The following is a 19,353-nucleotide window of genomic DNA, read 5'->3' as shown; positions in this document are numbered from 1 at the left end:
ATCCTATGACACTAGTAAAAAAACAAAGGCGTACTGGGAGTAGGAGGGGTTATGCTGGGCAGGCCTGCACTTTTTTGATTGCCAGTGTTCAATCATCTTGTAGGTGGCAGTATAATGCAGCAGTATATGGCTTCCTATGTCCCTGTATGAAGGAGAATTAAAATTATTTTTGGTGCTGAGGTTTACCCCTCTTCATGACCAGGCCATTTTTTGTGATACAGCACTGCGTTAATTTAACTGACAATTGTGTGGTCATGTGACGCTGTACCCAAATAAAATGTAAGTCCTTTTTTCCCACAAATAGAGCTTTCTTTTGGTGGTATTGGATCAGCCCTGCGGTTTTTATTTCTTGCACTGTAAACAAAAAATGACCGACAGTTTTGAACAAAAAAAAAATATTTTTTACTTTCTGTTATAAAACATACACATTTTTTTTTTAATCAAATTTCTTCATCAATTTAGACCAATATGTATTCTGTTACATAATTTTGGTAAATAAAATCCCAAAAAGCATATATTGATTGGTTTGAGCAAAAGTTAAAGCGTCTACAACCTATGGGACATATTTTTGGAATTTTTATTTATTTTTATTAATAATGGCGGCAATCAGCGACTTAAAGCGGGACAGCAGATGAATCAGACACTAAGTGACACTTTTTGGGGACCAGTGACACTAATACAGTGATCAGAGCTAAAAAATATGCACTGTCACTGTACTAATGACACTGGCAGGGAAGGGGTTAACATCAGGGGCGATCAAAGGGTTAAATGTGTTCGTAGAGAGTGCCTTCTGTGTGAGGGGTGCTTGTATTTTGGGAAGGCAGTGATCCGTGTTTCTGATTAGCAGAAACACAGGATCACAGCCTGCCCTTGTCATAGAATAGCGATCTGCCTGTGTCCTAAACAATCGTCAGGTCGCGTGGCGCGTGCGTGCCCCAGACTCGGAAGTGCAAAATCACATACGGATACGTGAGTCTGCCCAGAGTGGCCGCCCTGCTGCAGTAAATGTACATCACATTTGGTTAATGTGTGTCTGTGAGACTGTTGCTTGTGGCTCAGTAATTGTAAAGTAAAAGTGTTGGTAAAGGCTGAAGCTTGTGGCTCAGTGGCTTGTGGCTCAGTAAATAAAGTGTTTGTAAAGGTTGAAGGTTTTTTACCTTCATGCATTGGATGCATGAAGGTAAAAAAAACAAAAAAAAAAACCTTCTCTGTGCAGCAGCCCCCCGATACCTACCTGAACCCCAAGAATATAACACACCGCACACAGGAGATAGGGGGGTATATCCCAATGCACACGAGATAGGGGGTATAGCCCACCGCACACAGGAGATAGGGGGAGAGATCCCAAAACACACAGGAGATAGGGGTATATCCCACCGCACACAGGAGATAGGGGGGTGTACCCCACCGCACACAGGAGATAGGGGGGTGTATCCCACCGCACACAGGAGTTAGTGGGGTATATCTCACCGCACACAGGAGATAGGGGGGTGTATCCCACCACACACATGAGATAGGGGGGTATATCCCACCGCACACAGGAGATATGGGGGGTGTATCCCACCGCACACAGGACATAGGGGGGTGTATCCCACCGCACACAGAAGATAGGGGGGTGTATCCCACCACACACAGGAGATAGGGGGGTGTATCCCACCGCACACAGGAGATAGGGGGGTGTATCCCACCGCACACAGGAGATGGGGGGGTGTATTCCACTGCACACAGGAGAAAGGGGGGCATATCCCAATGGACACAGGAAATAGGGGGGTACATCTGTAACAAGGGGTTAAATTCTGTGTTACATTTATTCATAGATTCATTTATATATTTACCCTTTTAGATATGTGGTCAGTAAATGCAATGATTAAAACACACAAAACAAAAAATGTAATAAAAGAGATTTACTTAGCTTCGATTAAAGATGTATTACAGATGTTACAATACAGGATAAATTCAGCATTCAATCCAGGGAACCCCTCAACTTCTGAATTCTCAGATAGTTCTGGAAGCCGACAGCCTGTTCAAGATCTAGGACCACTCATGTCCTCAACGAGGTTCACTGGCCTGCTCTATTGTCTGACCTTTTAAAGGCTAGATGGAAGGCGCGAAAAAGCTGGTTTTATCTGGTACTAACAAAGCCTATCCCAAGACAATGTGACCATCTGTGAATGACCGTCTGTGAGCTCAGAAACATACATTATACATATAAAGAAATATATATATTCACCTTTTAATCACCTTAAAACTATTACTAAGTTTCTTGTAATTCAATAACTAAAGTTATATATGAATATAGACCCATACTACATTCCACCCCTTGACTTACAAGATTCTTAGTTTTAGTTCATAATACTCAAGATTACTTATAGATATATCAAGATGTTCTACTCAAGGTAGTCCTTTCGCTTGTACTCCAATATAAACATTTCTGACTTCATTAATTTCATCCTTCACATTTCCAGTATTATGAGTATATATGCGAAACACTCCTCATTATTAAATATGGTTCCATATATCCCACCCCTTGGGTATTTTCCACATGTAAATCAATGTATAACAGTTTTACATCCTTCCACACCTCGTCTTATTTATCTAAAGTTCTATCTCTTGACCCACTTTCTCTGTCTGATTTACCTGTCCAGGAAATCTCATTCTGCTATGTTAGGGCTGAAAAATATATAAAATGTCCAGGCTTATAAAAACAACTATATGTTGGACTAACAGAATAACACCAAACTTACTTTTGAAAGTACAGGCATGAGCATCAAACTTTCCTTTCCAAGAGTTTAAACGCATAGATACTTGTCAAAGTCCTCCATATCTGGTGATGGACAGCAGAGTCTTAGACATCCGGTTACCAGATCGCAGCTGCAGCATAACACTTGCAACACTGTAGAACTGAAAGAACTGTAGAATACAAAGTCCATATCCTTCGGACTATTGCAGCTCACAAGTCATAGACGTGCAGGCACATAACCACATAGTAGCTGGAACTTCTACAGACAGTTCAGGCACATGACCATCAGAGCAGATAAAACAGTTCAAGTACTTCACCATCAGATTCAGGTACTTAACCATGATAGCGGATGGAACAGTTCAGGTACTCGACCCTCAGAACAGGTAGAACTTGCACCAACAGTTCAGCTGCTGATCATTGGTAAAGACTTTATAGACCGTTGCTGCTGTCAAAAGTGTTTGTCTTCTTTCTCCAATATGCTTCTAGTTGACATCATGACAAGCGTGTTACCAAATATGTCAGTCCAACATTCCTTAATTAACAACAATGCCCATATAGCCCATTATAGATTTGTGAACAGGCAAATCGATAATCATTAGTGACCTGTCTTAACACTGAAAAACTCAGCTTTCTACATTAAAGGTGAAATATTATTACAGGTATATTACTCATCCCCCACCCGAACTATACACTACTCTGTCTCAAATTATAGGCCCAACTTTAAACTAATTCATGTGTGTTTCCTCTATGCACTTTGATCTCCTTCCACACTCTAAAGACATTCTAGCAGGCTAACCGGCTCTTGTCTACACTGATCCCAATATGTGCATATAATATGCCCATGCATATGTGTCACTGTATTCTACATGCCAGTCCCACCCCAAGCAATCAAGGAGAATTGAGGAAAACAAAACCTGAGAACCTATTTTATAACTCTTTTTCTTTACCAAGAAAATTTTATGAAAACTCAACCAGGTGTATAGAACAGGGTGGTCAAATCACTGAGTGTCAGATATAACTGACCATATATATAACACTAGAACACCTCATGTTGATAGACTTAAAAATTGTGTTCAGTGCAATAATATTAACCTAAATGTACAGTTATAAGTAGACATAAGTACTTTTTTTTCCTTGAAAAACAAAATGATTACTTTAAATGTAAACTGTCAATCATGCAGAAAAATGTACTTTATATGTAAAACCCCAGGCACACTCCCACAGCGGTACCAAAATAATTATGGCAGAATATACAGAAGTAGATGCCGCCATAATTTAGCTTACATATACACAGAAAAGAACAATATGTAAATGTTTGGGTATTCTTACACCCTTCAAACCATTACAAGTATTTTATAATTCCAGATATCAAAACAATCTTTCTGTCAATATTCAAACATTATTTGTTCTATATCATTTTATATTCAACTCAATCAATCGAGAGTATTAGCTGCTCTGGTTTACAATCAGTTCCAAGACATGGAGGGGAAAGGTGGGACTTTAAATGAGGCACATATGCGGTGTGCCTCCATCCCTGTAGTATATGATCAAAAAAAGGGAAAGTGGGACTTTAAATGAGATGGATGACTTTGTGGAAGCAAGTTTGAATAAATACAGATTTTATTAGTAAACATATTGAATACAATAAATATATCAATACGTATCAAATCCACCCGCACAAGACATACAGGTGCGGCATGGATAAAGATTGCAAGAGTATAAAGATTCAAAACAATTCATGGTTACATTGCATGGAGTGGGTTCATATAGGTACATATCACACAAAAAGCAGCACCAACAGCGAAAATGTGAATATAAAAGGAGAAAGTTTTATGGACCATAATAGATATATAAAAATGTCAAAATTGTTAATCTACTGTAAACCAGAGTAAATATGTCCATTACAGACATAAATCTGCATCACGTGTTGCTGACGCGTTTCGTGTAGAGACACTCTTCAGGGGCGGATGCTCAGGTATGTCTGCAGAGTATAAAATTGATAAATTATATTAGTCTATTTATTAGGTAATATAAAGGAATGGCAGATTTGCCAAACCTAAATACTCACAAAAAGTCCAGTGTGGTGAGGTGCTGCGATCATGCGATCAGGGTCCCCAAAGTAGTCCCCCCCGGGAGCTGAGGTACTCATGGCCGTGTGCAGCAAAGCGCCCATGACGGAAACTCCCGATGGTCCATGACACAAAAGCTGGTGCATGAGTAAAAAACCAGGGTAACCCAAAATGGTAACCTGGAGTGATCTAAAAAGAGTGTAGATGGGAATGTGTGAATGAGTGAACAAAAAATGATGAATATAAAAAATAACGATGATTGAAACATGATGTAAAAATGTGAGAAAAAAAATGTGAGAAAAAAAAAAAAAAAATGTGAATTAAGTGGACAAGGTGATGGAGAGCTGACGTGACAAAAAAGAATATAGGGGTTTAAAGTGATGAGGAAGAGGAAAAAGTTGGGGCAAAGGGTGAAAAAACATACAAAATGCAGGGAAACCAAAGGTGGCGTGAGAGAGTGTGTGTGGACCTAGTAGGAAACTTACGTGGAGACAAGGCTTGTACCTGAAGTGATGTGCTGAATTACTATGAAATGACTAAAAAGTGTAGCAGCAACCATTGTGTCAGGGGAGGCCGTTTATAGGAGCCCCACACGTGCACGCCGGCCAGTACCAGCGTCACGCTGGCATAGCATAGGCTGGGAGGGGCTCCAGCGGAGGCGGTGTCTCCGCCCTCCGCAGAAGCCTGATTCCCCGCCAGAGCGGCTGAGATGGAAAACACATGCGCTGTGTGCTGACGTCAGACATGACGTCACACGCAGGGCGGGATGCGTGGTGCCGATGCTCTGTAGGCGCCCACCCACTACCCCACACAATCAGTTCCAATGAAAACTTTCAGTTTGACTGTAATCTTCATCTTTAGTTCTTGGACATCAAACCATATCAGACAGGTAGATTGATGCTGTTCAATATTGTCTAGGAACTAAACAAAACAAAAAGGTTATTTAGTGTGATGTTATTACAGCTCCTTCCTAAAAAGTAACAAATAGTTAGCAACAAACACATTTAACCAACACTTTCCACAAACAACAAAACATATGGCCATTATTTCTGTTATTCATGAGTGCACTTTTATTACCCTTATTAATTGAGCTCATATTACTTAATTATCACCACGTGGATTTTCATTAAAGGACGTCCATTCAAAATTGTCATTAACCATGGTTGAAATAATTCACATTATATGGTGTTCATTACATTTGTGCACAAACATTATACATCACCAAACTCATATTGATATTTCTATTGCAACCTCTTGTTCAATACCATACAGATCTACGAAACTTCTAGGAATAGATCTGGTTCCTTCTGTATTAACGAAAAAAACATTAGTGTTGTATCCTAGAACATGATACTATTACATTCACCAATAGAATTATAATAATCATGACTGCTATTCAGGATTTTAAAGGGTGTTAACATCAATCAGCCATTTACTTTCTTTGTTTCAAATAATCCTAGATTTTAACAAAACTAACAATTTCAACTAGGATGTTATTTTTTCAACGTGATTAGACATTTCTCAGATGCTCAGCACTGTCCTGCTTTTCACAGGCATAAGCTTTTTAAGGGGGGGTTTAAGGGGGAATCTCCCTCTCTTAAGGGATCGTCTCATTCAAGCAGACTCTCACAAATACAGTCTACAGCTGCAGCTCTTCTTTTCACAAAATGCTGGACTATTGCTGGACTATTGTGGTCCATTGACCACAGGTCATATTTTTTCTTTTCCTACCTGTTTTCTGCTCATCGTTTTCAAACCTTAAAGAACAATTATGTGAGCACCAGCGAAAGGGCCACTCGTCCACCTAACGCGGTCATCAGCTCATCTGTTCTATATCTCAAAAAATCTAAAGCTTGCCGGGGGCTCGCTAAGCACACAATGAGTGGAAACATTCGACCATCTACCCCCTTTTTGTCTCAGTGCCTGCAAAAATATCCATCCTAATATAGATGCAGCTTTCTGTTCCGATTTTGAATATCGAAACAAGTCAAGATTCAGGAGACAGTGGCGGGGGGTCTTCCACTTTAAATGCATCCTGATACTTGATCAATTCACGAGCCAGAGTAGACCAGCGCAGGGCCGATCCTAGACGGGGTGCACGGGGTGCAGTGCACCCAGGCGCCAGAGAGGTGGGGGCGCTGAAGCGCCAGAGTGCTCCCTTCCCTCCTCCTCCTCCTCTTGATTATGTCTGGCGGTGGCGCTCTCGCCGGTGTTAAAAGAAGAAAGGCGCCGCCGCCGCTGTGTGTGCTGCTCAAGCCCCTCCCTCCTCCTGTCAGAGAAAGAGAGACATCGGAGGCAGAGCGGCTGGTCTCTGCGTGGAGAGAGACCAGCCGCACAGTGATGTCGCGCGGGGGGGGAGCGGAGGAGCGGTCCGTGCCTGACACATTCTCCTCTGTGTCTCCCACTCCTGCCTGCTTTAAACTGCTCTGCTCTCCACCCGGGCGGCGTGGCTGGCTGCACACTGTTCTCTCCTCTTCAGCTGCCGCCCGGGTGTATATATGTACCCTAATAAAGGGGGGGGCTGTACTAATGGACGGGGGGCTGTACTAATGGAGGGGGGCTGTACTAATGGAGGGGGGCTGTACTAATGGAGGGGGCTGTACTAATGGGGGGCTGTACTAATGGAGGGGGGGCTGTACTAATAATGGGAGGGGGCTGTACTAATGGGGGGTCTGTACTAATGGGGTCTGTACTAATGGAGGGGAGGTCTGTACTAATGGGGGGGTTCTGTACTAATGGAGTGGGGTCTGTCCTGGGGGGTCTGTACTAATGGAGGGGGGGTCTGTACTAATGGAGAGGGGGTCTGTACTAATGGGGGGGGTCTGTACTAATAGGGGGGGTCTGTCCTGGGGGGTCTGTACTAATGGAGAGGGGGTCTGTCCTGGGGGGTCTGTACTAATGGAGGGGGGTCTGTCCTGGGGGGTCTGTACTAATGGAGGGGGGTCTGTACTAATGGAGGGGGTCTGTACTAATGGAGGGGGGTCTGTACTAATGGAGAGGGGGTCTGTACTAATGGAGAGGGGGTCTGTACTAATGGGGTCTGTACTAATGGAGGGGGGGTCTGTACTAATGGAGAGGGGGTCTGTACTAATGGGGTCTGTACTAATGGAGGGGGGTCTGTACTAATGGTGGGGTCTGTACTAATATGGGGGTCTCTACTAATGGAGGGGGGTCTGTCCTGGGGGGTCTGTACTAATGGGGGGGTCTGTACTAATGGAGGTGGGGTCTGTACTAATGGAGAGGGGGTCTGTACTAATGGGTTCTGTACTAATGGAGGGGGGGTCTGTACTAATAGGGGGGTCTGTACTGGGGGGTCTGTACTAATGGAGGGGGGGTCTGTACTAATGGAGAGGGGGTCTGTCCTGGGGGGTCTGTACTAATGGAGGGGGGTCTGTCCTGGGGGGTCTGTACTAATGGAGGGGGGTCTGTACTAATGGAGGGGGGTCTGTACTAATGGAGGGGGGTCTGTACTAATGGAGAGGGGGTCTGTCCTGGGGGGTCTGTACTAATGGAGGGGGGGTCTGTACTAATGGAGGGGGGGTCTGTACTAATGGAGGGGGGTCTGTACTAATGGAGGGGGGGTCTGTACTAATGGAGGGGTGGTTTGTCCTGTGGGGGTCTGTACTAATGGAGAGGGAGATCTGTCCTGGGGGGTCTGTACTAATGAGGGGGGGTCTGTACTAATGGAGGGGGGGTCTGTACTAATGGGGGGGTCTGTCCTGGGGGGGTCTGTACTAATGGAGGGGTGGTTTGTCCTGCGGGGGTCTGTACTAATGGAGAGGGAGATCTGTCCTGGGGGGGTCTGTACTAATGGACGGGGGGTTATCTGTACTGAGTAAGGTCTGTACTGAGGGAGGGGTTTATACTTAGTGCGGGTTCTGCATTGACGGAGGGGGTCTATATGTAGTGGAGGGGGGTCTGTACTGAGGGGCAACTATAGTTGGTGGAAGGGGGGTGACCCCCAACCCTAGTGAAGCCAATGCAGCTGCGGGCTCTCCTTTCCCCCCTCCCTCTCCTTTCCCCCCTCCCTCTCCTCCTGCATGCTGCTGTACTAGTGTCAGGAGGCACAGGCCGCCTCCGTCCGCCGGGCTCCAGGGCGCATGCGCGTAGGACTCACGCTACGCCGTACACCCGTTCGCGGCCCGATGGTGCGGCGCGCGCGGGTGCACGGCGGTCCCCGTGTGCGCGCCGTGGCCGTGCGGGTGCCGGGCAGTGCGTCACGCTGACGCGCTCGCCGGAGGGCTACATCTGACGGCTCCAGCACCCAGTCGGGTTGCTGGTTTGTCGTCAGCTGTACCCTGGTCCCTGTACCTGCTTATCCTGTGTATCCAAGTGACTTGTGCTGAACCCTCTGCCTGTTTAAACGGATTACTCTCTCTGATTGCCTGATACCCCTGACCTCTGCCTGATTAACGGATTACTCTCTCTGATTGCCTGATACCCCTGACCTCTGCCTGATTAACGGATTACTCTCTCTGCTTGCCTGATACCCCTGACCTCTGCCTGATAAACGGATTACTCTCTCTGCTTGCCTGATACCCCTGACCTCTGCCTGATTAAACGGATTACTCTCTCTGCTTGCCTGATACCCCTGACCTCTGCCTGAATTACGGACTTTGCTCTGCTCGATACCCCGGTTCTGACCTCTGCCTGAATTACGGACTTGTGCTGCCTGATACCCCGGTTCGGATCTAACCGCTTGTCTTGGCAGTTCCTCAGTACCCAACGTCTACCCGGACCTCCCTCCGGCCTTCAGGAATCCCACCACTACCGGAAGTCCGTGCCTCCGCGTGCCCCCAACTCCTGTATCACTTCCAGGGGTCGGGTGCGCGTGGTCGTAAGGACGAGCCGCTCTCGGCATCTTGGCCTCGGTGAGTATAAGTCTTGACAGTACAAACCAGCCAGATGTCCGAAGCCGACAGAGCGCGCTCTCCTTTGGAGATCCTGTGTCAGCAGGTTTCCACGCTGGCCGACTCAGTTCAGAAACTACAAGAGGGGTATATTCAGATTGACAACCGCCTCCAACAAATTACTGGGGTACTCCCTTCTGCCGCTGCAGCTCCCGTACCCAGCAATGAAAGTCCGCCTCCCCAGGCCACCACCAACCCTACAGTGGTCATGGCGCTTCCTGAACCTAGGGTCCCTACACCTGAACGGTTCTCAGGGGACCGTAAAAAATTCAGGGCGTTTAAAAACGCATGTTCTCTTTACTTTGCCCTTCAGCCCCGGACGTTTGCATCGGAAATCGTCAAAGTAGGGTTCGCAGTCTCACTGCTGTCAGAAGAACCTCAGGCTTGGGCCCATGGCTTAATGGAACAAGGAAGTCCTGTGTTAAACTCCATAGATACCTTCTTCGAGAGTATGGCCAAACTCTATGACGACCCTCAGCGGAAGGCTACAGCTGAAGCCATCTTACATCACCTGTCCCAAGGGAGGAGACCAATTGAAGACTATACGGTAGAATTCCGTAAATGGGCAGCCGACACAGATTGGAATGAGGCGGCTCTGCGCTACCAGTACCGTCTAGGCTTGTCTGAACTCCTCAAAGATGAACTAGCCAGAATGGAGACTCCTGATTCCTTGGAAGAATTAATTCAGGCAGCTACGAAATTGGACAGGCGCTTGCGGGAGCGTCGCTCAGAACGGTTCCAGGGTCCACGCCCTACGTGGACGCCATTCAGAGCCTCATCCGTGCCGTCACCATCTCCTACAACAACTCCCGAAGCTGAACCCATGCAGCTAGGCCTGGTCCGGGAACCACTAACTTCAGAAGAGAGGCAACGCAGACGGCAGTCTAATTTGTGTCTCTATTGCGGGGGAGCTGGACACTTCCTGCGCAGCTGTCCAATAAGGCCCAGTAAGTCTTTTCAGCCAAAATTGATGAATTACCAAGACAATAATGCTCCAAAGTCTTACGTGATGTTGTTTGTTTCCCTGCAGCTACCGGAAGGGGAGTCTCGCCTACCCGCCATCATTGATTCAGGAGCTTGTAGCTGCTTCATGGATGCAGCCCTGGCCCGCAGCCTCCGTATTCCCTTGCAAACGAAAGCTCAAGGTCTACAGGTGCATCTGGCTGACGGCTCTCTTCCTAGTTCGGGTCCAATCACCCAGGAGAATCGGCCTATCCTAGTAACCACCGACTCCGGGCATCAAGAGCTCCTACGGCTTGATCTCATCCATTCTCCCATTTTCCCAGTTATCCTAGGCCTGCCCTGGTTACAGGCTCATGACCCACAGATCCAGTGGAGCACTAAGTCGGTATCTTTCTCTTCTCCATATTGCTCTGAGCATTGCCTCCCTTCGATTCCAAAGGTTTGTGCTACGGTTACGGTTCCATCAGATAAACTTCAGCAGATCCCCTCCGAATATCTTGAGTTCCAAGAGGTCTTTAGTAAACAAATGGCCGACCGCCTACCACCTCACCGGCCTTATGACTGTCCGATCGATCTGCTGCCGGGGTCAGTGATTCCGTTCGGGCGTATTTTTCCCCTCTCAGAGACTGAACTAGAGGCTCTCAAGCAATACATCAATGAGAACCTGGAAAAGGGTTTTATACGTCCCTCATCCTCACCTGCCGGAGCAGGGATATTCTTTGTTGGGAAGAAGGATGGGTCCCTTAGACCTTGTGTGGACTACCGGCAGCTTAACAATATCACCATCAAGAACCGGTACCCACTGCCGCTTATTCCGGAGCTATTCCAACGATTCCGATCCGCCAAGGTCTTTTCCAAATTAGACCTCCGGGGTGCCTACAACCTTGTTAGAATCAGAGCCGGGGATAAATGGAAGACAGCATTCAGGTCCAGGTTCGGACACTTCGAGTACTTGGTGATGCCATTCGGGCTGTGTAATGCTCCTGCCACTTTTCAGCACCTAGTCAATGATATATTCCGAGAATACCTGGACGACTTCCTTGTTGTCTATCTAGATGATATACTAATTTTCTCCTCCACGATGGAGCTACACAGGGGGCACGTCAAAAAGGTCCTTACCATATTGAAGCAGCACAAGCTTTATTTGAAAGTGGAGAAGTGCGAATTCGAGAGATCAGTGGTGCAATTCCTGGGGTTCATTATATCAGCAGATGGGATCGCAATGGATCCCCAGAAGATACAAGCCATTCAGGAGTGGCCAGCTCCGTCCGATAAAAAAGGGGTCCAACGGTTCATAGGATTCGACAACTTTTACCGGAAATTCATTATCGGATTCTCGGCCATTGTGGCACCTATCACCCAGCTAACCCGCCAGCACGGTTCCTTCCGGTGGTCTGAAGCCGCACAAGAGGCCTTCCTGAAATTGAAAAGCCTGTTTAGTTCTGCTCCAATTCTTTGCCACCCCGATCCATCTCAGCCATTTGTACTGGAGGTGGACGCCTCGGAAATTGCAACAGGAGCAATCCTTTCCCAAAGACAAGGGCCCAAAGCCATCCTTCATCCCGTTGCATTCGCATCCCGGAGACTCAGCCCACCGGAATTAAACTACGATGTGGGTGACAGGGAGCTGCTGGCCATAAAATTCGCTCTGGAAGAATGGAGGTATCTGCTCGAGGGCGCTTTACACCCAGTGATGATCTTTACAGATCATAAAAACCTCGAGTACTTACGGACAGCAAAGCGGCTGAAACCTAGACAAGCTCGTTGGGCTCTCTTTTTCTCTCGCTTCAATTTCCACATATCCTATAGACCCGGCACAAAGAATGGAAAAGCAGACGCACTTTCACGGATGTTCTCAGCAGATTCCCAAACTCCAGAACCTAGTACAATCCTCTCTCCCCAAAACTTCCTTGGAATGACACAGGTGGACTTGATGTCATCCATTAAATCATCGTCTAACTCCTGTATCGAACCAGAGGTACAATCCTTGAAAAGAAATGGGAATTTTTTCTGGATCCGTGGGAAAATCTTTGTACCTCGGGAGACACGGTCACTAACCCTTAAAATGTGCCATGATCACAAACTCGCAGGGCACTTTGGAATAAGGAAAACGTCCGAGCTGGTCTCTCGCTCTTTTTGGTGGCCTGGATGGAGAAGGGATTGCAAGGAATATGTGGCTTCTTGTCCTCTATGTCAGCGGAACAAAGGTCAAAATGCCAAGTCTTGGGGTTTACTAAAACCCCTGCCCATTCCAGAACGGCCATGGTCTGATGTCTCCATGGATTTCATAGTGGACTTGCCAGCCTCGGGGGGTTTTACCACTATTTTTGTTGTGGTCGACCGTCTCTCCAAGATGGCCCATTTTTTGCCCATGAAGGGCACTCCTTCGGCCTTGGAGACGGCCAATATTTTTCTGAAAGAAATCATCAGGCTCCATGGTGTACCAAAGAGTATTGTGTCAGACAGAGGTGTACAATTTACGTCCAAATTCTGGAGGGAGCTCTGCAAAGCTCTAGATTACAAGGTCTGCCTCTCATCAGCTTACCATCCTCAGAGTAACGGCCAAACGGAGAGGACGAACCAGACCCTAGAGCAATACCTGCGGTGTTTCTGCTCAGGATCCCAGGATGATTGGGCAAGTCTTCTCCCATACGCGGAGTTCGCGTATAACAATTCCGTCCACTCTGCCACCAACCAAACGCCTTTCTGGGCAAATTGCGGATTCCATCCCACATTTCTGTCCAACGATGTTCCTGAGATAACAGTCCCTGCAGTGCATGACAGAATAACCTCTTTACAAATTAATTTCCAGAGGATTCAAGACATGTTGCAAAGAGCTCAAGCGGATTACAAGGAACAGTATGACCGGGGCAGGAGGGAGAATCCAACCTTTAATATAGGAGAGGAGGTCTGGTTGTCCACCACCAACCTTAAACTGTCCGTGCCTTCTCGGAAACTGGGGCCCAAGTTCATCGGTCCTTTTCCCATCAAAAGGATTATCAACCCTGTGGCTATGGAGCTAGAATTACCAAAAACATACAGGATCCATCCTGTTTTCCATGTGTCCTTGCTGAAGCCCGTGGTGGACAGCACTTTTCCGGAAAGAGGTGAACTTCCTCCTCCACCAGTAAGGGTGGATGGGGAGAATGAGTTTGAGGTGGAGTCCATCCTTAACTGTAGGAAGAAGGGCAGACAACTGCAGTATTTGATCCAGTGGAAGGGATACCCACCTGAAGACAACTCTTGGGAACCCGCAAGGAATCTGCCACCACGCTTAATTCAAGCTTTCCATCGAGACCATCCGGAATTGATGTCCAGCCTGGGCGTCCAGTGTCCGCCCTTAGGAGGGGGGCACTGTCAGGAGGCACAGGCCGCCTCCGTCCGCCGGGCTCCAGGGCGCATGCGCGTAGGACTCACGCTACGCCGTACACCCGTTCCCGGCCCGATGGTGCGGCGCGCGCGGGTGCACGGCGGTCCCCGTGTGCGCGCCGTGGCCGTGCGGGTGCCGGGCAGCGCGTCACGCTGACGCGCTCGCCGGAGGGCTACATCTGACGGCTCCAGCACCCAGTCGGGTTGCTGGTTTGTCGTCAGCTGTACCCTGGTCCCTGTACCTGCTTATCCTGTGTATCCAAGTGACTTGTGCTGAACCCTCTGCCTGTTTAAACGGATTACTCTCTCTGATTGCCTGATACCCCTGACCTCTGCCTGATTAACGGATTACTCTCTCTGATTGCCTGATACCCCTGACCTCTGCCTGATTAATGGATTACTCTCTCTGCTTGCCTGATACCCCTGACCTCTGCCTGATAAACGGATTACTCTCTCTGCTTGCCTGATACCCCTGACCTCTGCCTGATTAAACGGATTACTCTCTCTGCTTGCCTGATACCCCTGACCTCTGCCTGAATTACGGACTTTGCTCTGCTCGATACCCTGGTTCTGATCTCTGCCTGAATTACGGACTTGTGCTGCCTGATACCCCGGTTCGGATCTAACCGCTTGTCTTTGCAGTTCCTCAGTACCCAACGTCTACCCGGACCTCCCTCCGGCCTTCAGGAATCCCACCACTACCGGAAGTCCGTGCCTCCGCGTGCCCCCAACTCCTGTATCACTTCCAGGGGTCGGGTGCGCGTGGTCGTAAGGACGAGCCGCTCTCGGCATCTTGGCCTCGGTGAGTATAAGTCTTGACAACTAGTGAGCGGTGCTTGCCAGCACAGCTGCCTACTATGTTTCTTCCCCCGCCTTCATATCAACCAGGGAGGAAACAGAATAGAAAAAGGAGCAGAGAAGAGGATTGTGGGACATATAGTCCCCAGAACTGGCAGCCCCACTGTAACACGGAAACTGCAGCCCACACAGCATGCTCAGCTGAATGAGAGAGAGAGACAGGAGCCTGGGAAAATTTTCAGGGAAGTACACCCAGGACTCCAGAGGGAGAGGACAGTGCTGAGAGAACACCATCAGAGAGAGAACCCCGGTGCCCTGCGCCACCAGAGGGAAAGCCACACAGCCTAGCGCCATCCCTGGCATTGAAAGGAATGGAGTCATTGCAGGAATACAGCGGAGTCACCATGGGCAATTCAGAGTGAGCTGACTCCTGATCAGAGGAACCGTTGCTGTATCGCTGGGTCAGGTGAGAGGGCCGATCGGCCAATATGTACTATGTCTGCAGTCTCTGACCATCTCCTGTACTATGTCTGCAGTCTCTGATCATCTCCTGTACTATGTCTGCAGTCTCTGACCATCTCCTGTAGTATGTCTGCAGTCTCTGATCATCTCCTGTACTATGTCTGCAGTCTCTGATCATCTCCTGTATTATGTCTGCAGTCTCTGATCATCTCCTGTATTATGTCTGCAGTCTCTGACCGTCTCTTGTATCATAACTACAGTCTCTGACCATCTCCTGTACTATGTCTGCAGTCTCTGATCATCTCCTGTATAATGTCTGCAGTCTCTGACCATCTCCTGTACTATGATTGCAGTCTCTGATCGTCTCTTGTATCATAACTACAGTCTCTGACCATCTCCTGTACTATGTCTGCAGTATCTGATCATCTCCTGTACTATGTCTGCAGTCTCTGATCATCTCCTGTACTATGTCTGCAGTCTCTGACCATCTCCTGTACTATGTCTGCAGTCTCTGACCATCTCCTGTACTATGTCTGCAGTCTCTGATCATCTCCTGTACTATGTCTGCAGTCTCTGATCGTCTCCTGTACTATGTCTGCAGTCTCTGACCATCTCCTGTACTATGTCTGCAGTCTCTGATCATCTCCTGTATTATGTCTGCAGTCTCTGACCATCTCCTGTAGTATGTCTGCAGTCTCTGATCATCTCCTGTACTATGTCTGCAGTCTCTGATCATCTCCTGTATTATGTCTGCAGTCTCTGATCATCTCCTGTATTATGTCTGCAGTCTCTGACCATCTCTTGTATCATAACTACAGTCTCTGACCATCTCCTGTACTATGTCTGCAGTCTCTGATCATCTCCTGTACTATGATTGCAGTCTCTGATCGTCTCTTGTATCATAACTACAGTCTCTGACCATCTCCTGTACTATGTCTGCAGTATCTGATCATCTCCTGTACTATGTCTGCAGTCTCTGATCATCTCCTGTACTATGTCTGCAGTCTCTGACCATCTCCTGTACTATGTCTGCAGTCTCTGACCATCTCCTGTACTATGTCTGCAGTCTCTGATCATCTCCTGTACTATGTCTGCAGTCTCTGATCGTCTCCTGTACTATGTCTGCAGTCTCTGACCATCTCCTGTACTATGTCTGCAGTCTCTGATCATCTCCTGTATTATGTCTGCAGTCTCTGACCATCTCCTGTTCTATGATTGCAGTCTCTGACCATCTCCTGTATCATGTCTGCAGTCTCTGATCATCTCCTGTATCATGTCTGCAGTCTCTGACCATCTCCTGTACTATGTCTGCAGTCTCTGATCATCTCCTGTACTATGTCTGCAGTCTCTGATCATCTCCTGTAATATGACTGCAGTCTCTGACCATCTCCTGTATCATGTCTGCAGTCTCTGGTCATCTCCTGTATTATGTCTGCAGTCTCTGACCATCTCCTGTATTATGTCTGCAGTCTGTGATCATCTCCTGTATCATGTCTGCAGTCTCTGATCATCTCCTGTATCATGTCTGCAGTCTCTGATCATCTCCTGTATTATGTCTGCAGTCTCTGATCATCTCCTGTATCATGTCTGCAGTCACTGATCATCTCCTGTATTATGTCTGCAGTCTCTGATCATCTCCTGTATTATGTATGCAGTCTCTGACCATCTCCTGTACTATGTCTGCAGTCTCTGATCATCTCCTGTACTATGTCTGCAGTCTGTGACCATCTCCTGTATTATGTCTGCAGTCTCTGATCATCTCCTCTACTATGTCTGCAGTCTCTGATCATCTCCTGTACTATGTCTGCAGTCTCTGATCATCTCCTGTACTATGTCTGCAGTCTCTGATTATCTCCTGTACTATGTCTGGGGGTTCTTTCTAACAGATTCTCTAACAGAAGCCCTCTTTGTGTGCATCAGAGGGACTCCCCTCCAGGTCTCATTAGTGTACGCTCTTCCTGTATTTTTTTTTATTGTTAAAAGTTCATGGGAGGATCCTAGGGTAACAAAGACTTCTTAGGGGAGCATCTCTGTGTTTGAGTCATTGCCATAGAAACATTTGTAAAGGGGAGGAGTTGGTAAGATGACCACGCCCATGTGGGGGCGCCAGAAATATTTCTGCACCCGGTGACCCTAGGATCGGCCCTGGACCAGCGTCCAGAATCTGCCCACTCTGAGATGGGGCTCTTTCGCCTGTCTCCCCCCTTCGCTTTTTTATCCAGTTAAACATATCTGCCACTAACTGCCACCAAAGCAAAGCTAGCAACAAACCTCCCATCACAGTGCACACTAATAATACAGTTTCCCAATTGTCAAAAAACATTACAATTCACAACAGTATTACTAGGATTAATCACTGCACTTCAAACCAGCACTGAAAGGGTTAAATATCCTGCTCACAGCGCCATTATGTAACAAGGGGTTAAATTCTGTGTTACATTTATTCATAGATTCATTCATATATTTACCCTTTTAGATATGTGATCAGTAAATGCAATGATTAAAACACACAAAACAAAGAATGTAATAAAAGAGATTTACTTAGCTTCGATTAAAGATGTATTACAGATGTTACAATATAGGATAAATTCAGCATTCAATCCAGGGAACCCCTCAACTTCTGAATTCTCAGACTTCTGGAAGCCGACAGCCTGTTCAAGATCTAGGACCACTCATGTCCTCAACGAGGTTCACTGGCCTGCTCTATTCACTGGCCTGCTCTATTGTCTGACCTTTTAAAGGCTAGATGGAAGGCGCGAAAAAGCTGGTTTTATCTGGTACTAACAAAGCCTATCCCAAGACAATGTGACCATCTGTGAATGACCGTCTGTGAGCTCAGAAACATACATTATACATATATAGAAATATATATATTCACCTTTTAATCACCTTAAAACTATTACTAAGTTTCTTGTAATTCAATAACTAAAGTTATATATGAATATAGACCCATACTACAACATCCCAATGCACACAGGAGATAGGGGGGTATATCCCAATGCACACAGGAGATAGGGGGGTATATCCCACCGCACACAGAAGATAGGGGGGTATATCCCACCGCACACAGGAGATAGGGGGCGTATCCCACCGCACACAGGAGAAAGGGGGGTATATCCCACCGCACACAGGAGATAGGGGGGTGTATCCCACCGCACACAGGAGATAGGGGGGTGTATCCCACCACACACAGGAGATAGGGGGGTGTATCCCAATGCACACAGGAGATGGGGGGGTACATCCTAATGGACACAGGAGATAGGGGGGTACATCCCAATGCACACAGGAGATATGGGGGTATATCCCAATGCACAAAGGAGAGAAGGGGGATATCCCAATGCACACAGGAGATAGGGGGGTATATCCCACCGCACACAGGAGATAGGGGGGTATATCCCACCACACACAGGAGATAGGGGGCGTATCCCACCACACACAGGAGATTGGGGGCGTAACCCACCGCATACAGGATATGGGGGGGCGTATCCTACCGCAAACAGGAGATAGGGGGGGTCTATCATACCACACACAGGAGATGGGGGCCTGACCTACCGCACACAGAAGATAGGGGGGCGTATCCTATCGCACACAGGAGATAGGGGATGTGACAAGTTGGGAAATTCGTAGCACCAGTGAGTTTACTCCACACCAGAAGTACGTTTCAGACTGGGTTCACACTACTCCGACATGGAAGTGGGACGACTTCCAATCTGACTTTGCCCTACGACTTCATGTCCAACTTCAATTAAACGGGATCCAACTATGATCCTACTATACCAGGCCCTTTGAGTCTGGTATGAATCTTGAGGGTGGAACCCCACACCAAAATAAGACAAAAAACAAAAGAAAACCAGCGTGGGGTCAATGGGCTGAAATCGTGCTTCAGACTAAAGTAGTGCAGGAACCTTTTTTTAAAGTCGGACCGACATATGTCAGATCAGTTAAGACTAGAAGTCGACCAATATGGGTTTTTCTCTGGCCGATGCCGATATTTAGAAATCGCGGTGGCCAATGGCCGATATATGATGCCGATTTTTTTGGG

This window comes from Aquarana catesbeiana, linkage group LG05 (assembly GCF_042186555.1).
Source record: "Aquarana catesbeiana isolate 2022-GZ linkage group LG05, ASM4218655v1, whole genome shotgun sequence".
NCBI lineage: Eukaryota > Metazoa > Chordata > Amphibia > Anura > Ranidae > Aquarana > Aquarana catesbeiana.
This window is presented reverse-complemented; position numbering follows the sequence as displayed.